Genomic DNA, 16,141 nt, shown 5'->3' with positions numbered 1-16,141 from the left:
AAGGGACCTGTCAGAAGTGGGATTTGAACCCACGCCTCCATGAGGAGACCAGAAGGCTCAGCATCACTGAAGATCAAGCTCTCTTGAGTCTGGCGCCTTAGACCACTCGGCCATCCTGACGGCTCAGGGTGTGCTTAGTTCTGACTTTTCTGTCTGCACCTGCCAACGTTTCCACTTACAACGTTCACAGAAATGTCACAGGTGTAAAGGCCCCAACAATACAACATAGCTCACACAAAATAAAAATAGGCCCAAGAACAACCCCCAGATGATCGATGGAGATAACTTTGTTTCGTCTGCAAAGGTAAAAAAAAATTCTCGCGGCTCACTGTGTTCAAAGACCACCTCTTCTTAAACTTGCATTGAGATAATAAGGTTTTAGAGTGTGCACAAAAAAAGCATCCAATGCACAGTGTTTCTGCCCCGTCTCGAACCGGGGACCTTTCGCGTGTTAGGCGAACGTGATGACCACTACACTACAGAAACTACCTTGGTGCTTTCTACTGTTAGAGGAAAGTTTCTCTCAAGTCTTCACCCTACTTCTATTCTGCTGTATCAGCAGCGGCTCAGAATATGCAGAACAAGTGTGAAAACCTCAGAGATATCATCCAACATGCTTGCAATTAGACGTATTCAAAACTCACTTGTGCAGGCATCGACAGGCAAATATCTGATGCCTAAATGCCAGCGAGTACAGCTTGGGAAAGCATCACCTGGGACACACTGAGACTAAGCAGGTAGGCAGATAAAGCATGGTGATCCATTTTTCTTCTGAGGTTAGAAATATGTTGTGCAACAATGCACCCAGTATAACGAGAAATAGTCATAGTGCTTTTTTAGTAGGGTTTGTATGTTTACCTCTAAAAAGGGCTCGTCCGGGATTTGAACCCGGGACCTCTCGCACCCTAAGCGAGAATCATACCCCTAGACCAACGAGCCACGCAAGAGTCACCTCTGACACGGCTCCAGGGGTTAGTGGCAGCTAGCCAGTACATGCTGCTCTGTTCTGCAATATGATTGCTGTCTTTTCCATGACCGTCATCAAACAAGAAATTAAAAAGCCTCTGTCCTTCAGACAGTTTGTTTGCTTTAATTGTCTGCTCGTGGTGAGGACAAGAGAAGCATTTCTTCTCTCATGCCTTGCTTTCATGAAGTAGGCCCACCCTACAGAGCAAAGTGCGAGCAAGCGAATGGCGCAAGCTATCGTCACTTCTCTTTTTGAGCTGACACTGAGATCTCTGGAGCACACTACGTCAGGCTGGTGAGGAATAGACAGCCTCTATTATCTCAGCTTTTCTATAAAGTGAGCCAGTAAATGCAAACACTGTGAAAAACGGCAAGCTGCATTTCTGCCCGGTCTCGAACCAGGGACCTTTCGCGTGTAAGGCGAACGTGATAACCACTACACTACAGAAACAGACACTACCTCAGGAATCTTGTTGGCGTGTATTGGGTTGGAACGCACAGACTAAGGGCCAACGTCCTTGAAGCTCAAAGTTGGGCTCTCCTTACCCGGTCTCTCTTTCTTTGGAAGACAGGAATGAGGACCACTTTTTTCCCCAAGAGGCGATTTTGAAACCATATCCTGAAATGACACTAGAAAAACTCTTTGCATGTAATGTTCCTACACTGCTGGTCCAGCCCAGAAAAGCAGTTGCAAGGAAGTCCTGCACTCCTTTATCATGTCAAAAGTGGAAAATAGCGTGCAGGGTAAGGAACCTTCTCGACATACACAGCGTCTTATAGCATTGAAAAGAAGAAAGGCTCCTATATGACAAGCAGCCTGAAAACTTCCACAGGATGGGCTCGTCCGGGATTTGAACCCGGGACCTCTCGCACCCGAAGCGAGAATCATACCCCTAGACCAACGAGCCTGAGTGGCCAGGAGACATTTTGAACAATTACTGAAGCGTCTTTCAGAAAACAGCAGGGCTATTTGGCTCGTCTCCCTATAAGTGAGCCACACAAAGTCATGTTTTCTCTCAAGTTGTTGTTTTTTCACTCCAGCAAGGAAGGGGGCAGCCAATCTCCTATCGGCCAGTGAGCAGTAAAAAGGCACAGATGAGAACAGCAAGCACTTTCTGGCACTTGTACTCCTCTGCAAGTCCTGGACCCTTGCTCCATAGACTTCCACACCAGAAGCAATGAAGGGCCCACCATTTCTTGCGCCTGAGAAAGAGGTGTTTGATATTTGGATTCAAACGCGCTCGCTCAGCGCTCGATCAGGCTCGATCAGGCGAGATTTATATGAGTGGCTCACAGGCCTGAAACATTCACCTGGGAGACCCAGAGTGGCTGACTTCCCAGTATGGCCATTGTTGGGCGAGTCTCCTCCTTTCCTCCTGCCTCAATCTAGAATTGGCTGCAAATCACAAGAGGGAGTGCAATGTCCGTGTGTAGTGCCTACTACCAGCTACCTCTCTGTCTTCCTTATGTAAATTAGAATTTTCAAGGGGGGACCATTGGCAATCTGCTCCTCCCACATAACCAGGAAGCCCTGTTGAACATGTCTGCCTGTGTTGTTGCAGGGACAGTGCCTTCTCTGCCAAAAAGGTGGCAGGAGAGCCTCACAACAAATGATGGGATCAACTGCTTATTTCGAAACCCAGCAAGGCAGTTACTGTGATGGATTGCAAATGTAATGGAAGGTGTGCCTGAGGTGTCACTTTCAGAAATACATGGAATTGTGATTGAGGGCCCAGCCTGGTGGATTTCTCTTTATTTACTACAGGTTCCCGCAAATATTGTGGTGTGTGTGGGGAATGCACTGCAAAAATTAGGAAGACTTAAGGGTGTAAAAGGGACCTGTCAGAAGTGGGATTTGAACCCACGCCTCCATGAGGAGACCAGAAGGCTCAGCATCACTGAAGATCAAGCTCTCTTGAGTCTGGCGCCTTAGACCACTCGGCCATCCTGACGGCTCAGGGTGTGCTTAGTTCTGACTTTTCTGTCTGCACCTGCCAACGTTTCCACTTACAACGTTCACAGAAATGTCACAGGTGTAAAGGCCCCAACAATACAACATAGCTCACACAAAATAAAAATAGGCCCAAGAACAACCCCCAGATGATCGATGGAGATAACTTTGTTTCGTCTGCAAAGGTAAAAAAAAATTCTCGCGGCTCACTGTGTTCAAAGACCACCTCTTCTTAAACTTGCATTGAGATAATAAGGTTTTAGAGTGTGCACAAAAAAAGCATCCAATGCACAGTGTTTCTGCCACGTCTCGAACCGGGGACCTTTCGCGTGTTAGGCGAACGTGATGACCACTACACTACAGAAACTACCTTGGTGCTTTCTACTGTTAGAGGAAAGTTTCTCTCAAGTCTTCACCCTACTTCTATTCTGCTGTATCAGCAGCGGCTCAGAATATGCAGAACAAGTGTGAAAACCTCAGAGATATCATCCAACATGCTTGCAATTAGACGTATTCAAAACTCACTTGTGCAGGCATCGACAGGCAAATATCTGATGCCTAAATGCCAGCGAGTACAGCTTGGGAAAGCATCACCTGGGACACACTGAGACTAAGCAGGTAGGCAGATAAAGCATGGTGATCCATTTTTCTTCTGAGGTTAGAAATATGTTGTGCAACAATGCACCCAGTATAACGAGAAATAGTCATAGTGCTTTTTTAGTAGGGTTTGTATGTTTACCTCTAAAAAGGGCTCGTCCGGGATTTGAACCCGGGACCTCTCGCACCCTAAGCGAGAATCATACCCCTAGACCAACGAGCCACGCAAGAGTCACCTCTGACACGGCTCCAGGGGTTAGTGGCAGCTAGCCAGTACATGCTGCTCTGTTCTGCAATATGATTGCTGTCTTTTCCATGACCGTCATCAAACAAGAAATTAAAAAGCCTCTGTCCTTCAGACAGTTTGTTTGCTTTAAGTGTCTGCTCGTGGTGAGGACAAGAGAAGCATTTCTTCTCTCATGCCTTGCTTTCATGAAGTAGGCCCACCCTACAGAGCAAAGTGCGAGCAAGCGAATGGCGCAAGCTATCGTCACTTCTCTTTTTGAGCTGACACTGAGATCTCTGGAGCACACTACGTCAGGCTGGTGAGGAATAGACAGCCTCTATTATCTCAGCTTTTCTATAAAGTGAGCCAGTAAATGCAAACACTGTGAAAAACAGCAAGCTGCATTTCTGCCCGGTCTCGAACCAGGGACCTTTCGCGTGTAAGGCGAACGTGATAACCACTACACTACAGAAACAGACACTACCTCAGGAATCTTGTTGGCGTGTATTGGGTTGGAACGCACAGACTAAGGGCCAACGTCCTTGAAGCTCAAAGTTGGGCTCTCCTTACCCGGTCTCTCTTTCTTTGGAAGACAGGAATGAGGACCACTTTTTTCCCCAAGAGGCGATTTTGAAACCATATCCTGAAATGACACTAGAAAAACTCTTTGCATGTAATGTTCCTACACTGCTGGTCCAGCCCAGAAAAGCAGTTGCAAGGAAGTCCTGCACTCCTTTATCATGTCAAAAGTGGAAAATAGCGTGCAGGGTAAGGAACCTTCTCGACATACACAGCGTCTTATAGCATTGAAAAGAAGAAAGGCTCCTATATGACAAGCAGCCTGAAAACTTCCACAGGATGGGCTCGTCCGGGATTTGAACCCGGGACCTCTCGCACCCGAAGCGAGAATCATACCCCTAGACCAACGAGCCTGAGTGGCCAGGAGACATTTTGAACAATTACTGAAGCGTCTTTCAGAAAACAGCAGGGCTATTTGGCTCGTCTCCCTATAAGTGAGCCACACAAAGTCATGTTTTCTCTCAAGTTGTTGTTTTTTCACTCCAGCAAGGAAGGGGGCAGCCAATCTCCTATCGGCCAGTGAGCAGTAAAAAGGCACAGATGAGAACAGCAAGCACTTTCTGGCACTTGTACTCCTCTGCAAGTTCTGGACCCTTGCTCCATAGACTTCCACACCAGAAGCAATGAAGGGCCCACCATTTCTTGCGCCTGAGAAAGAGGTGTTTGATATTTGGATTCAAACGCGCTCGCTCAGCGCTCGATCAGGCTCGATCAGGCGAGATTTATATGAGTGGCTCACAGGCCTGAAACATTCACCTGGGAGACCCAGAGTGGCTGACTTCCCAGTATGGCCATTGTTGGGCGAGTCTCCTCCTTTCCTCCTGCCTCAATCTAGAATTGGCTGCAAATCACAAGAGGGAGTGCAATGTCCGTGTGTAGTGCCTACTACCAGCTACCTCTCTGTCTTCCTTATGTAAATTAGAATTTTCAAGGGGGGACCATTGGCAATCTGCTCCTCCCACATAACCAGGAAGCCCTGTTGAACATGTCTGCCTGTGTTGTTGCAGGGACAGTGCCTTCTCTGCCAAAAAGGTGGCAGGAGAGCCTCACAACAAATGATGGGATCAACTGCTTATTTCGAAACCCAGCAAGGCAGTTACTGTGATGGATTGCAAATGTAATGGAAGGTGTGCCTGAGGTGTCACTTTCAGAAATACATGGAATTGTGATTGAGGGCCCAGCCTGGTGGATTTCTCTTTATTTACTACAGGTTCCCGCAAATATTGTGGTGTGTGTGGGGAATGCACTGCAAAAATTAGGAAGACTTAAGGGTGTAAAAGGGACCTGTCAGAAGTTGGATTTGAACCCACGCCTCCATGAGGAGACCAGAAGGCTCAGCATCACTGAAGATCAAGCTCTCTTGAGTCTGGCGCCTTAGACCACTCGGCCATCCTGACGGCTCAGGGTGTGCTTAGTTCTGACTTTTCTGTCTGCACCTGCCAACGTTTCCACTTACAACGTTCACAGAAATGTCACAGGTGTAAAGGCCCCAACAATACAACATAGCTCACACAAAATAAAAATAGGCCCAAGAACAACCCCCAGATGATCGATGGAGATAACTTTGTTTCGTCTGCAAAGGTAAAAAAAAATTCTCGCGGCTCACTGTGTTCAAAGACCACCTCTTCTTAAACTTGCATTGAGATAATAAGGTTTTAGAGTGTGCACAAAAAAAGCATCCAATGCACAGTGTTTCTGCCCCGTCTCGAACCGGGGACCTTTCGCGTGTTAGGCGAACGTGATGACCACTACACTACAGAAACTACCTTGGTGCTTTCTACTGTTAGAGGAAAGTTTCTCTCAAGTCTTCACCCTACTTCTATTCTGCTGTATCAGCAGCGGCTCAGAATATGCAGAACAAGTGTGAAAACCTCAGAGATATCATCCAACATGCTTGCAATTAGACGTATTCAAAACTCACTTGTGCAGGCATCGACAGGCAAATATCTGATGCCTAAATGCCAGCGAGTACAGCTTGGGAAAGCATCACCTGGGACACACTGAGACTAAGCAGGTAGGCAGATAAAGCATGGTGATCCATTTTTCTTCTGAGGTTAGAAATATGTTGTGCAACAATGCACCCAGTATAACGAGAAATAGTCATAGTGCTTTTTTAGTAGGGTTTGTATGTTTACCTCTAAAAAGGGCTCGTCCGGGATTTGAACCCGGGACCTCTCGCACCCTAAGCGAGAATCATACCCCTAGACCAACGAGCCACGCAAGAGTCACCTCTGACACGGCTCCAGGGGTTAGTGGCAGCTAGCCAGTACATGCTGCTCTGTTCTGCAATATGATTGCTGTCTTTTCCATGACCGTCATCAAACAAGAAATTAAAAAGCCTCTGTCCTTCAGACAGTTTGTTTGCTTTAAGTGTCTGCTCGTGGTGAGGACAAGAGAAGCATTTCTTCTCTCATGCCTTGCTTTCATGAAGTAGGCCCACCCTACAGAGCAAAGTGCGAGCAAGCGAATGGCGCAAGCTATCGTCACTTCTCTTTTTGAGCTGACACTGAGATCTCTGGAGCACACTACGTCAGGCTGGTGAGGAATAGACAGCCTCTATTATCTCAGCTTTTCTATAAAGTGAGCCAGTAAATGCAAACACTGTGAAAAACAGCAAGCTGCATTTCTGCCCGGTCTCGAACCAGGGACCTTTCGCGTGTAAGGCGAACGTGATAACCACTACACTACAGAAACAGACACTACCTCAGGAATCTTGTTGGCGTGTATTGGGTTGGAACGCACAGACTAAGGGCCAACGTCCTTGAAGCTCAAAGTTGGGCTCTCCTTACCCGGTCTCTCTTTCTTTGGAAGACAGGAATGAGGACCACTTTTTTCCCCAAGAGGCGATTTTGAAACCATATCCTGAAATGACACTAGAAAAACTCTTTGCATGTAATGTTCCTACACTGCTGGTCCAGCCCAGAAAAGCAGTTGCAAGGAAGTCCTGCACTCCTTTATCATGTCAAAAGTGGAAAATAGCGTGCAGGGTAAGGAACCTTCTCGACATACACAGCGTCTTATAGCATTGAAAAGAAGAAAGGCTCCTATATGACAAGCAGCCTGAAAACTTCCACAGGATGGGCTCGTCCGGGATTTGAACCCGGGACCTCTCGCACCCGAAGCGAGAATCATACCCCTAGACCAACGAGCCTGAGTGGCCAGGAGACATTTTGAACAATTACTGAAGCGTCTTTCAGAAAACAGCAGGGCTATTTGGCTCGTCTCCCTATAAGTGAGCCACACAAAGTCATGTTTTCTCTCAAGTTGTTGTTTTTTCACTCCAGCAAGGAAGGGGGCAGCCAATCTCCTATCGGCCAGTGAGCAGTAAAAAGGCACAGATGAGAACAGCAAGCACTTTCTGGCACTTGTACTCCTCTGCAAGTCCTGGACCCTTGCTCCATAGACTTCCACACCAGAAGCAATGAAGGGCCCACCATTTCTTGCGCCTGAGAAAGAGGTGTTTGATATTTGGATTCAAACGCGCTCGCTCAGCGCTCGATCAGGCTCGATCAGGCGAGATTTATATGAGTGGCTCACAGGCCTGAAACATTCACCTGGGAGACCCAGAGTGGCTGACTTCCCAGTATGGCCATTGTTGGGCGAGTCTCCTCCTTTCCTCCTGCCTCAATCTAGAATTGGCTGCAAATCACAAGAGGGAGTGCAATGTCCGTGTGTAGTGCCTACTACCAGCTACCTCTCTGTCTTCCTTATGTAAATTAGAATTTTCAAGGGGGGACCATTGGCAATCTGCTCCTCCCACATAACCAGGAAGCCCTGTTGAACATGTCTGCCTGTGTTGTTGCAGGGACAGTGCCTTCTCTGCCAAAAAGGTGGCAGGAGAGCCTCACAACAAATGATGGGATCAACTGCTTATTTCGAAACCCAGCAAGGCAGTTACTGTGATGGATTGCAAATGTAATGGAAGGTGTGCCTGAGGTGTCACTTTCAGAAATACATGGAATTGTGATTGAGGGCCCAGCCTGGTGGATTTCTCTTTATTTACTACAGGTTCCCGCAAATATTGTGGTGTGTGTGGGGAATGCACTGCAAAAATTAGGAAGACTTAAGGGTGTAAAAGGGACCTGTCAGAAGTGGGATTTGAACCCACGCCTCCATGAGGAGACCAGAAGGCTCAGCATCACTGAAGATCAAGCTCTCTTGAGTCTGGCGCCTTAGACCACTCGGCCATCCTGACGGCTCAGGGTGTGCTTAGTTCTGACTTTTCTGTCTGCACCTGCCAACGTTTCCACTTACAACGTTCACAGAAATGTCACAGGTGTAAAGGCCCCAACAATACAACATAGCTCACACAAAATAAAAATAGGCCCAAGAACAACCCCCAGATGATCGATGGAGATAACTTTGTTTCGTCTGCAAAGGTAAAAAAAAATTCTCGCGGCTCACTGTGTTCAAAGACCACCTCTTCTTAAACTTGCATTGAGATAATAAGGTTTTAGAGTGTGCACAAAAAAAGCATCCAATGCACAGTGTTTCTGCCCCGTCTCGAACCGGGGACCTTTCGCGTGTTAGGCGAACGTGATGACCACTACACTACAGAAACTACCTTGGTGCTTTCTACTGTTAGAGGAAAGTTTCTCTCAAGTCTTCACCCTACTTCTATTCTGCTGTATCAGCAGCGGCTCAGAATATGCAGAACAAGTGTGAAAACCTCAGAGATATCATCCAACATGCTTGCAATTAGACGTATTCAAAACTCACTTGTGCAGGCATCGACAGGCAAATATCTGATGCCTAAATGCCAGCGAGTACAGCTTGGGAAAGCATCACCTGGGACACACTGAGACTAAGCAGGTAGGCAGATAAAGCATGGTGATCCATTTTTCTTCTGAGGTTAGAAATATGTTGTGCAACAATGCACCCAGTATAACGAGAAATAGTCATAGTGCTTTTTTAGTAGGGTTTGTATGTTTACCTCTAAAAAGGGCTCGTCCGGGATTTGAACCCGGGACCTCTCGCACCCTAAGCGAGAATCATACCCCTAGACCAACGAGCCACGCAAGAGTCACCTCTGACACGGCTCCAGGGGTTAGTGGCAGCTAGCCAGTACATGCTGCTCTGTTCTGCAATATGATTGCTGTCTTTTCCATGACCGTCATCAAACAAGAAATTAAAAAGCCTCTGTCCTTCAGACAGTTTGTTTGCTTTAAGTGTCTGCTCGTGGTGAGGACAAGAGAAGCATTTCTTCTCTCATGCCTTGCTTTCATGAAGTAGGCCCACCCTACAGAGCAAAGTGCGAGCAAGCGAATGGCGCAAGCTATCGTCACTTCTCTTTTTGAGCTGACACTGAGATCTCTGGAGCACACTACGTCAGGCTGGTGAGGAATAGACAGCCTCTATTATCTCAGCTTTTCTATAAAGTGAGCCAGTAAATGCAAACACTGTGAAAAACAGCAAGCTGCATTTCTGCCCGGTCTCGAACCAGGGACCTTTCGCGTGTAAGGTGAACGTGATAACCACTACACTACAGAAACAGACACTACCTCAGGAATCTTGTTGGCGTGTATTGGGTTGGAACGCACAGACTAAGGGCCAACGTCCTTGAAGCTCAAAGTTGGGCTCTCCTTACCCGGTCTCTCTTTCTTTGGAAGACAGGAATGAGGACCACTTTTTTCCCCAAGAGGCGATTTTGAAACCATATCCTGAAATGACACTAGAAAAACTCTTTGCATGTAATGTTCCTACACTGCTGGTCCAGCCCAGAAAAGCAGTTGCAAGGAAGTCCTGCACTCCTTTATCATGTCAAAAGTGGAAAATAGCGTGCAGGGTAAGGAACCTTCTCGACATACACAGCGTCTTATAGCATTGAAAAGAAGAAAGGCTCCTATATGACAAGCAGCCTGAAAACTTCCACCGGATGGGCTCGTCCGGGATTTGAACCCGGGACCTCTCGCACCCGAAGCGAGAATCATACCCCTAGACCAACGAGCCTGAGTGGCCAGGAGACATTTTGAACAATTACTGAAGCGTCTTTCAGAAAACAGCAGGGCTATTTGGCTCGTCTCCCTATAAGTGAGCCACACAAAGTCATGTTTTCTCTCAAGTTGTTGTTTTTTCACTCCAGCAAGGAAGGGGGCAGCCAATCTCCTATCGGCCAGTGAGCAGTAAAAAGGCACAGATGAGAACAGCAAGCACTTTCTGGCACTTGTACTCCTCTGCAAGTCCTGGACCCTTGCTCCATAGACTTCCACACCAGAAGCAATGAAGGGCCCACCATTTCTTGCGCCTGAGAAAGAGGTGTTTGATATTTGGATTCAAACGCGCTCGCTCAGCGCTCGATCAGGCTCGATCAGGCGAGATTAATATGAGTGGCTCACAGGCCTGAAACATTCACCTGGGAGACCCAGAGTGGCTGACTTCCCAGTATGGCCATTGTTGGGCGAGTCTCCTCCTTTCCTCCTGCCTCAATCTAGAATTGGCTGCAAATCACAAGAGGGAGTGCAATGTCCGTGTGTAGTGCCTACTACCAGCTACCTCTCTGTCTTCCTTATGTAAATTAGAATTTTCAAGGGGGGACCATTGGCAATCTGCTCCTCCCACATAACCAGGAAGCCCTGTTGAACATGTCTGCCTGTGTTGTTGCAGGGACAGTGCCTTCTCTGCCAAAAAGGTGGCAGGAGAGCCTCACAACAAATGATGGGATCAACTGCTTATTTCGAAACCCAGCAAGGCAGTTACTGTGATGGATTGCAAATGTAATGGAAGGTGTGCCTGAGGTGTCACTTTCAGAAATACATGGAATTGTGACTGAGGGCCCAGCCTGGTGGATTTCTCTTTATTTACTACAGGTTCCCGCAAATATTGTGGTGTGTGTGGGGAATGCACTGCAAAAATTAGGAAGACTTAAGGGTGTAAAAGGGACCTGTCAGAAGTGGGATTTGAACCCACGCCTCCATGAGGAGACCAGAAGGCTCAGCATCACTGAAGATCAAGCTCTCTTGAGTATGGCGCCTTAGACCACTCGGCCATCCTGACGGCTCAGGGTGTGCTTAGTTCTGACTTTTCTGTCTGCACCTGCCAACGTTTCCACTTACAACGTTCACAGAAATGTCACAGGTGTAAAGGCCCCAACAATACAACATAGCTCACACAAAATAAAAATAGGCCCAAGAACAACCCCCAGATGATCGATGGAGATAACTTTGTTTCGTCTGCAAAGGTAAAAAAAAATTCTCGTGGCTCACTGTGTTCAAAGACCACCTCTTCTTAAACTTGCATTGAGATAATAAGGTTTTAGAGTGTGCACAAAAAAAGCATCCAATGCACAGTGTTTCTGCCCCGTCTCGAACCGGGGACCTTTCGCGTGTTAGGCGAACGTGATGACCACTACACTACAGAAACTACCTTGGTGCTTTCTACTGTTAGAGGAAAGTTTCTCTCAAGTCTTCACCCTACTTCTATTCTGCTGTATCAGCAGCGGCTCAGAATATGCAGAACAAGTGTGAAAACCTCAGAGATATCATCCAACATGCTTGAAATTAGACGTATTCAAAACTCACTTGTGCAGGCATCGACAGGAAAATATCTGATGCCTAAATGCCAGCGAGTACAGCTTGGGAAAGCATCACCTGGGACACACTGAGACTAAGCAGGTAGGCAGATAAAGCATGGTGATCCATTTTTCTTCTGAGGTTAGAAATATGTTGTGCAACAATGCACCCAGTATAACGAGAAATAGTCATAGTGCTTTTTTAGTAGGGTTTGTATGTTTACCTCTAAAAAGGGCTCGTCCGGGATTTGAACCCGGGACCTCTCGCACCCTAAGCGAGAATCATACCCCTAGACCAACGAGCCACGCAAGAGTCACCTCTGACACGGCTGCAGGGGTTAGTGGCAGCTAGCCAGTACATGCTGCTCTGTTCTGCAATATGATTGCTGTCTTTTCCATGACCGTCATCAAACAAGAAATCAAAAAGCCTCTGTCCTTCAGACAGTTTGTTTGCTTTAAGTGTCTGCTCGTGGTGAGGACAAGAGAAGCATTTCTTCTCTCATGCCTTGCTTTCATGAAGTAGGCCCACCCTACAGAGCAAAGTGCGAGCAAGCGAATGGCGCAAGCTATCGTCACTTCTCTTTTCGAGCTGACACTGAGATCTCTGGAGCACACTACGTCAGGCTGGTGAGGAATAGACAGCCTCTATTATCTCAGCTTTTCTATAAAGTGAGCCAGTAAATGCAAACACTGTGAAAAACAGCAAGCTGCATTTCTGCCCGGTCTCGAACCAGGGACCTTTCGCGTGTAAGGCGAACGTGATAACCACTACACTACAGAAACAGACACCACCTCAGGAATCTTGTTGGCGTGTATTGGGTTGGAACGCACAGACTAAGGGCCAACGTCCTTGAAGCTCAAAGTTGGGCTCTCCTTACCCGGTCTCTCTTTCTTTGGAAGACAGGAATGAGGACCACTTTTTTCCCCAAGAGGCGATTTTGAAACCATATCCTGAAATGATACTAGAAAAACTCTTTGCATGTAATGTTCCTACACTGCTGGTCCAGCCCAGAAAAGCAGTTGCAAGGAAGTCCTGCACTCCTTTATCATGTCAAAAGTGGAAAATAGCGTGCAGGGTAAGGAACCTTCTCGACATACACAGCGTCTTATAGCATTGAAAAGAAGAAAGGCTCCTATATGACAAGCAGCCTGAAAACTTCCACAGGATGGGCTCGTACGGGATTTGAACCCGGGACCTCTCGCACCCGAAGCGAGAATCATACCCCTAGACCAACGAGCCTGAGTGGCCAGGAGACATTTTGAACAATTACTGAAGCGTCTTTCAGAAAACAGCAGGGCTATTTGGCTCGTCTCCCTATAAGTGAGCCACACAAAGTCATGTTTTCTCTCAAGTTGTTGTTTTTTCACTCCAGCAAGGAAGGGGGCAGCCAATCTCCTATCGGCCAGTGAGCAGTAAAAAGGCACAGATGAGAACAGCAAGCACTTTCTGGCACTTGTACTCCTCTGCAAGTCCTGGACCCTTGCTCCATAGACTTCCACACCAGAAGCAATGAAGGGCCCACCATTTCTTGCGCCTGAGAAAGAGGTGTTTGATATTTGGATTCAAACGCGCTCGCTCAGCGCTCGATCAGGCTCGATCAGGCGAGATTTATATGAGTGGCTCACAGGCCTGAAACATTCACCTGGGAGACCCAGAGTGGCTGACTTCCCAGTATGGCCATTGTTGGGCGAGTCTCCTCCTTTCCTCCTGCCTCAATCTAGAATTGGCTGCAAATCACAAGAGGGAGTGCAATGTCCGTGTGTAGTGCCTACTACCAGCTACCTCTCTGTCTTCCTTATGTAAATTAGAATTTTCAAGGGGGGACCATTGGCAATCTGCTCCTCCCACATAACCAGGAAGCCCTGTTGAACATGTCTGCCTGTGTTGTTGCAGGGACAGTGCCTTCTCTGCCAAAAAGGTGGCAGGAGAGCCTCACAACAAATGATGGGATCAACTGCTTATTTCGAAACCCAGCAAGGCAGTTACTGTGATGGATTGCAAATGTAATGGAAGGTGTGCCTGAGGTGTCACTTTCAGAAATACATGGAATTGTGATTGAGGGCCCAGCCTGGTGGATTTCTCTTTATTTACTACAGGTTCCCGCAAATATTGTGGTGTGTGTGGGGAATGCACTGCAAAAATTAGGAAGACTTAAGGGTGTAAAAGGGACCTGTCAGAAGTGGGATTTGAACCCACGCCTCCATGAGGAGACCAGAAGGCTCAGCATCACTGAAGATCAAGCTCTCTTGAGTCTGGCGCCTTAGACCACTCGGCCATCCTGACGGCTCAGGGTGTGCTTAGTTCTGACTTTTCTGTCTGCACCTGCCAACGTTTCCACTTACAACGTTCACAGAAATGTCACAGGTGTAAAGGCCCCAACAATACAACATAGCTCACACAAAATAAAAATAGGCCCAAGAACAACCCCCAGATGATCGACGGAGATAACTTTGTTTCGTCTGCAAAGGTAAAAAAAAATTCTCGCGGCTCACTGTGTTCAAAGACCACCTCTTCTTAAACTTGCATTGAGATAATAAGGTTTTAGAGTGTGCACAAAAAAAGCATCCAATGCACAGTGTTTCTGCCCCGTCTCGAACCGGGGACCTTTCGCGTGTTAGGCGAACGTGATGACCACTACACTACAGAAACTACCTTGGTGCTTTCTACTGTTAGAGGAAAGTTTCTCTCAAGTCTTCACCCTACTTCTATTCTGCTGTATCAGCAGCGGCTCAGAATGTGCAGAACAAGTGTGAAAACCTCAGAGATATCATCCAACATGCTTGCAATTAGACGTATTCAAAACTCACTTGTGCAGGCATCGACAGGCAAATATCTGATGCCTAAATGCCAGCGAGTACAGCTTGGGAAAGCATGACCTGGGACACACTGAGACTAAGCAGGTAGGCAGATAAAGCATGGTGATCCATTTTTCTTCTGAGGTTAGAAATATGTTGTGCAACAATGCACCCAGTATAACGAGAAATAGTCATAGTGCTTTTTTAGTAGGGTTTGTATGTTTACCTCTAAAAAGGGCTCGTCCGGGATTTGAACCCGGGACCTCTCGCACCCTAAGCGAGAATCATACCCCTAGACCAACGAGCCACGCAAGAGTCACCTCTGACAGGGCTCCAGGGGTTAGTGGCAGCTAGCCAGTACATGCTGCTCTGTTCTGCAATATGATTGCTGTCTTTTCCATGACCGTCATCAAACAAGAAATTAAAAAGCCTATGTCCTTCAGACAGTTTGTTTGCTTTAAGTGTCTGCTCGTGGTGAGGACAAGAGAAGCATTTCTTCTCTCATGCCTTGCTTTCATGAAGTAGGCCCACCCTACAGAGCAAAGTGCGAGCAAGCGAATGGCGCAAGCTATCGTCACTTCTCTTTTCGAGCTGTCACTGAGATCTCTGGAGCACACTACGTCAGGCTGGTGAGGAATAGACAGCCTCTATTATCTCAGCTTTTCTATAAAGTGAGCCAGTAAATGCAAACACTGTGAAAAACAGCAAGCTGCATTTCTGCCCGGTCTCGAACCAGGGACCTTTCGCGTGTAAGGCGAACGTGATAACCACTACACTACAGAAACAGACACTACCTCAGGAATCTTGTTGGCGTGTATTGGGTTGGAACGCACAGACTAAGGGCCAACGTCCTTGAAGCTCAAAGTTGGGCTCTCCTTACCCGGTCTCTCTTTCTTTGGAAGACAGGAATGAGGACCACTTTTTTCCCCAAGAGGCGATTTTGAAACCATATCCTGAAATGACACTAGAAAAACTCTTTGCATGTAATGTTCCTACACTGCTGGTCCAGCCCAGAAAAGCAGTTGCAAGGAAGTCCTGCACTCCTTTATCATGTCAAAAGTGGAAAATAGCGTGCAGGGTAAGGAACCTTCTCGACATACACAGCGTCTTATAGCATTGAAAAGAAGAAAGGCTCCTATATGACAAGCAGCCTGAAAACTTCCACAGGATGGGCTCGTACGGGATTTGAACCCGGGACCTCTCGCACCCGAAGCGAGAATCATACCCCTAGACCAACGAGCCTGAGTGGCCAGGAGACATTTTGAACAATTACTGAAGCGTCTTTCAGAAAACAGCAGGGCTATTTGGCTCGTCTCCCTATAAGTGAGCCACACAAAGTCATGTTTTCTCTCAAGTTGTTGTTTTTTCACTCCAGCAAGGAAGGGGGCAGCCAATCTCCTATCGGCCAGTGAGCAGTAAAAAGGCACAGATGAGAACAGCAAGCACTTTCTGGCACTTGTACTCCTCTGCAAGTCCTGGACCCTTGCTCCATAGACTTCCACACCAGAAGCAATGAAGG

General features: G+C 47.2%; 30 non-coding genes across 30 annotated transcripts; all 30 read right to left on the bottom strand.

The window, feature by feature from the left end:
- Window positions 1–8: 8 nt before the first annotated feature.
- TRNAL-CAA (transfer RNA leucine (anticodon CAA)) lies at window positions 9–120 on the bottom strand. Its single transcript has 2 exons — window positions 83–120; window positions 9–54 (listed from the first exon to the last, which is right to left on the bottom strand). It is a non-coding gene; the product is annotated as a tRNA-Leu (tRNA).
- Window positions 121–413: 293 nt separating this feature from the next.
- On the bottom strand, window positions 414–486 carry TRNAV-AAC (transfer RNA valine (anticodon AAC)). Its single transcript has one exon. It is a non-coding gene; the product is annotated as a tRNA-Val (tRNA).
- Window positions 487–867: 381 nt separating this feature from the next.
- On the bottom strand, window positions 868–939 carry TRNAP-AGG (transfer RNA proline (anticodon AGG)). Its single transcript has one exon. It is a non-coding gene; the product is annotated as a tRNA-Pro (tRNA).
- Window positions 940–1,344: 405 nt separating this feature from the next.
- TRNAV-UAC (transfer RNA valine (anticodon UAC)) lies at window positions 1,345–1,417 on the bottom strand. Its single transcript has one exon. It is a non-coding gene; the product is annotated as a tRNA-Val (tRNA).
- Window positions 1,418–1,802: 385 nt separating this feature from the next.
- Window positions 1,803–1,874, bottom strand: TRNAP-CGG (transfer RNA proline (anticodon CGG)). The gene has a single exon. It is a non-coding gene; the product is annotated as a tRNA-Pro (tRNA).
- A 932-nt stretch (window positions 1,875–2,806) lies between these two features.
- Window positions 2,807–2,918, bottom strand: TRNAL-CAA (transfer RNA leucine (anticodon CAA)). The gene is made up of 2 exons: window positions 2,881–2,918; window positions 2,807–2,852 (listed from the first exon to the last, which is right to left on the bottom strand). It is a non-coding gene; the product is annotated as a tRNA-Leu (tRNA).
- Window positions 2,919–3,211: 293 nt separating this feature from the next.
- On the bottom strand, window positions 3,212–3,284 carry TRNAV-AAC (transfer RNA valine (anticodon AAC)). Its single transcript has one exon. It is a non-coding gene; the product is annotated as a tRNA-Val (tRNA).
- Window positions 3,285–3,665: 381 nt separating this feature from the next.
- TRNAP-AGG (transfer RNA proline (anticodon AGG)) lies at window positions 3,666–3,737 on the bottom strand. The gene has a single exon. It is a non-coding gene; the product is annotated as a tRNA-Pro (tRNA).
- Window positions 3,738–4,142: 405 nt separating this feature from the next.
- Window positions 4,143–4,215, bottom strand: TRNAV-UAC (transfer RNA valine (anticodon UAC)). Its single transcript has one exon. It is a non-coding gene; the product is annotated as a tRNA-Val (tRNA).
- Window positions 4,216–4,600: 385 nt separating this feature from the next.
- On the bottom strand, window positions 4,601–4,672 carry TRNAP-CGG (transfer RNA proline (anticodon CGG)). Its single transcript has one exon. It is a non-coding gene; the product is annotated as a tRNA-Pro (tRNA).
- A 932-nt stretch (window positions 4,673–5,604) lies between these two features.
- Window positions 5,605–5,716, bottom strand: TRNAL-CAA (transfer RNA leucine (anticodon CAA)). Its single transcript has 2 exons — window positions 5,679–5,716; window positions 5,605–5,650 (listed from the first exon to the last, which is right to left on the bottom strand). It is a non-coding gene; the product is annotated as a tRNA-Leu (tRNA).
- A 293-nt stretch (window positions 5,717–6,009) lies between these two features.
- On the bottom strand, window positions 6,010–6,082 carry TRNAV-AAC (transfer RNA valine (anticodon AAC)). The gene has a single exon. It is a non-coding gene; the product is annotated as a tRNA-Val (tRNA).
- Window positions 6,083–6,463: 381 nt separating this feature from the next.
- Window positions 6,464–6,535, bottom strand: TRNAP-AGG (transfer RNA proline (anticodon AGG)). Its single transcript has one exon. It is a non-coding gene; the product is annotated as a tRNA-Pro (tRNA).
- A 405-nt stretch (window positions 6,536–6,940) lies between these two features.
- On the bottom strand, window positions 6,941–7,013 carry TRNAV-UAC (transfer RNA valine (anticodon UAC)). Its single transcript has one exon. It is a non-coding gene; the product is annotated as a tRNA-Val (tRNA).
- Window positions 7,014–7,398: 385 nt separating this feature from the next.
- Window positions 7,399–7,470, bottom strand: TRNAP-CGG (transfer RNA proline (anticodon CGG)). Its single transcript has one exon. It is a non-coding gene; the product is annotated as a tRNA-Pro (tRNA).
- Window positions 7,471–8,402: 932 nt separating this feature from the next.
- TRNAL-CAA (transfer RNA leucine (anticodon CAA)) lies at window positions 8,403–8,514 on the bottom strand. The gene is made up of 2 exons: window positions 8,477–8,514; window positions 8,403–8,448 (listed from the first exon to the last, which is right to left on the bottom strand). It is a non-coding gene; the product is annotated as a tRNA-Leu (tRNA).
- A 293-nt stretch (window positions 8,515–8,807) lies between these two features.
- On the bottom strand, window positions 8,808–8,880 carry TRNAV-AAC (transfer RNA valine (anticodon AAC)). The gene has a single exon. It is a non-coding gene; the product is annotated as a tRNA-Val (tRNA).
- A 381-nt stretch (window positions 8,881–9,261) lies between these two features.
- On the bottom strand, window positions 9,262–9,333 carry TRNAP-AGG (transfer RNA proline (anticodon AGG)). Its single transcript has one exon. It is a non-coding gene; the product is annotated as a tRNA-Pro (tRNA).
- Window positions 9,334–9,738: 405 nt separating this feature from the next.
- TRNAV-UAC (transfer RNA valine (anticodon UAC)) lies at window positions 9,739–9,811 on the bottom strand. The gene has a single exon. It is a non-coding gene; the product is annotated as a tRNA-Val (tRNA).
- Window positions 9,812–10,196: 385 nt separating this feature from the next.
- Window positions 10,197–10,268, bottom strand: TRNAP-CGG (transfer RNA proline (anticodon CGG)). The gene has a single exon. It is a non-coding gene; the product is annotated as a tRNA-Pro (tRNA).
- A 932-nt stretch (window positions 10,269–11,200) lies between these two features.
- Window positions 11,201–11,312, bottom strand: TRNAL-CAA (transfer RNA leucine (anticodon CAA)). The gene is made up of 2 exons: window positions 11,275–11,312; window positions 11,201–11,246 (listed from the first exon to the last, which is right to left on the bottom strand). It is a non-coding gene; the product is annotated as a tRNA-Leu (tRNA).
- A 293-nt stretch (window positions 11,313–11,605) lies between these two features.
- TRNAV-AAC (transfer RNA valine (anticodon AAC)) lies at window positions 11,606–11,678 on the bottom strand. The gene has a single exon. It is a non-coding gene; the product is annotated as a tRNA-Val (tRNA).
- A 381-nt stretch (window positions 11,679–12,059) lies between these two features.
- On the bottom strand, window positions 12,060–12,131 carry TRNAP-AGG (transfer RNA proline (anticodon AGG)). Its single transcript has one exon. It is a non-coding gene; the product is annotated as a tRNA-Pro (tRNA).
- A 405-nt stretch (window positions 12,132–12,536) lies between these two features.
- On the bottom strand, window positions 12,537–12,609 carry TRNAV-UAC (transfer RNA valine (anticodon UAC)). The gene has a single exon. It is a non-coding gene; the product is annotated as a tRNA-Val (tRNA).
- A 385-nt stretch (window positions 12,610–12,994) lies between these two features.
- On the bottom strand, window positions 12,995–13,066 carry TRNAP-CGG (transfer RNA proline (anticodon CGG)). Its single transcript has one exon. It is a non-coding gene; the product is annotated as a tRNA-Pro (tRNA).
- A 932-nt stretch (window positions 13,067–13,998) lies between these two features.
- TRNAL-CAA (transfer RNA leucine (anticodon CAA)) lies at window positions 13,999–14,110 on the bottom strand. The gene is made up of 2 exons: window positions 14,073–14,110; window positions 13,999–14,044 (listed from the first exon to the last, which is right to left on the bottom strand). It is a non-coding gene; the product is annotated as a tRNA-Leu (tRNA).
- Window positions 14,111–14,403: 293 nt separating this feature from the next.
- TRNAV-AAC (transfer RNA valine (anticodon AAC)) lies at window positions 14,404–14,476 on the bottom strand. Its single transcript has one exon. It is a non-coding gene; the product is annotated as a tRNA-Val (tRNA).
- A 381-nt stretch (window positions 14,477–14,857) lies between these two features.
- On the bottom strand, window positions 14,858–14,929 carry TRNAP-AGG (transfer RNA proline (anticodon AGG)). Its single transcript has one exon. It is a non-coding gene; the product is annotated as a tRNA-Pro (tRNA).
- Window positions 14,930–15,334: 405 nt separating this feature from the next.
- TRNAV-UAC (transfer RNA valine (anticodon UAC)) lies at window positions 15,335–15,407 on the bottom strand. Its single transcript has one exon. It is a non-coding gene; the product is annotated as a tRNA-Val (tRNA).
- Window positions 15,408–15,792: 385 nt separating this feature from the next.
- Window positions 15,793–15,864, bottom strand: TRNAP-CGG (transfer RNA proline (anticodon CGG)). Its single transcript has one exon. It is a non-coding gene; the product is annotated as a tRNA-Pro (tRNA).
- Between the last annotated feature and the right edge of the window lie 277 nt (window positions 15,865–16,141).

Source organism: Lissotriton vulgaris, chromosome 10, assembly GCF_964263255.1.
Source record: "Lissotriton vulgaris chromosome 10, aLisVul1.2, whole genome shotgun sequence".
Lineage (NCBI taxonomy): Eukaryota > Metazoa > Chordata > Amphibia > Caudata > Salamandridae > Lissotriton > Lissotriton vulgaris.
The sequence above is the reverse complement of the archived record's forward strand: the minus strand, read 5'-3'. Positions and strand labels throughout refer to the sequence as shown.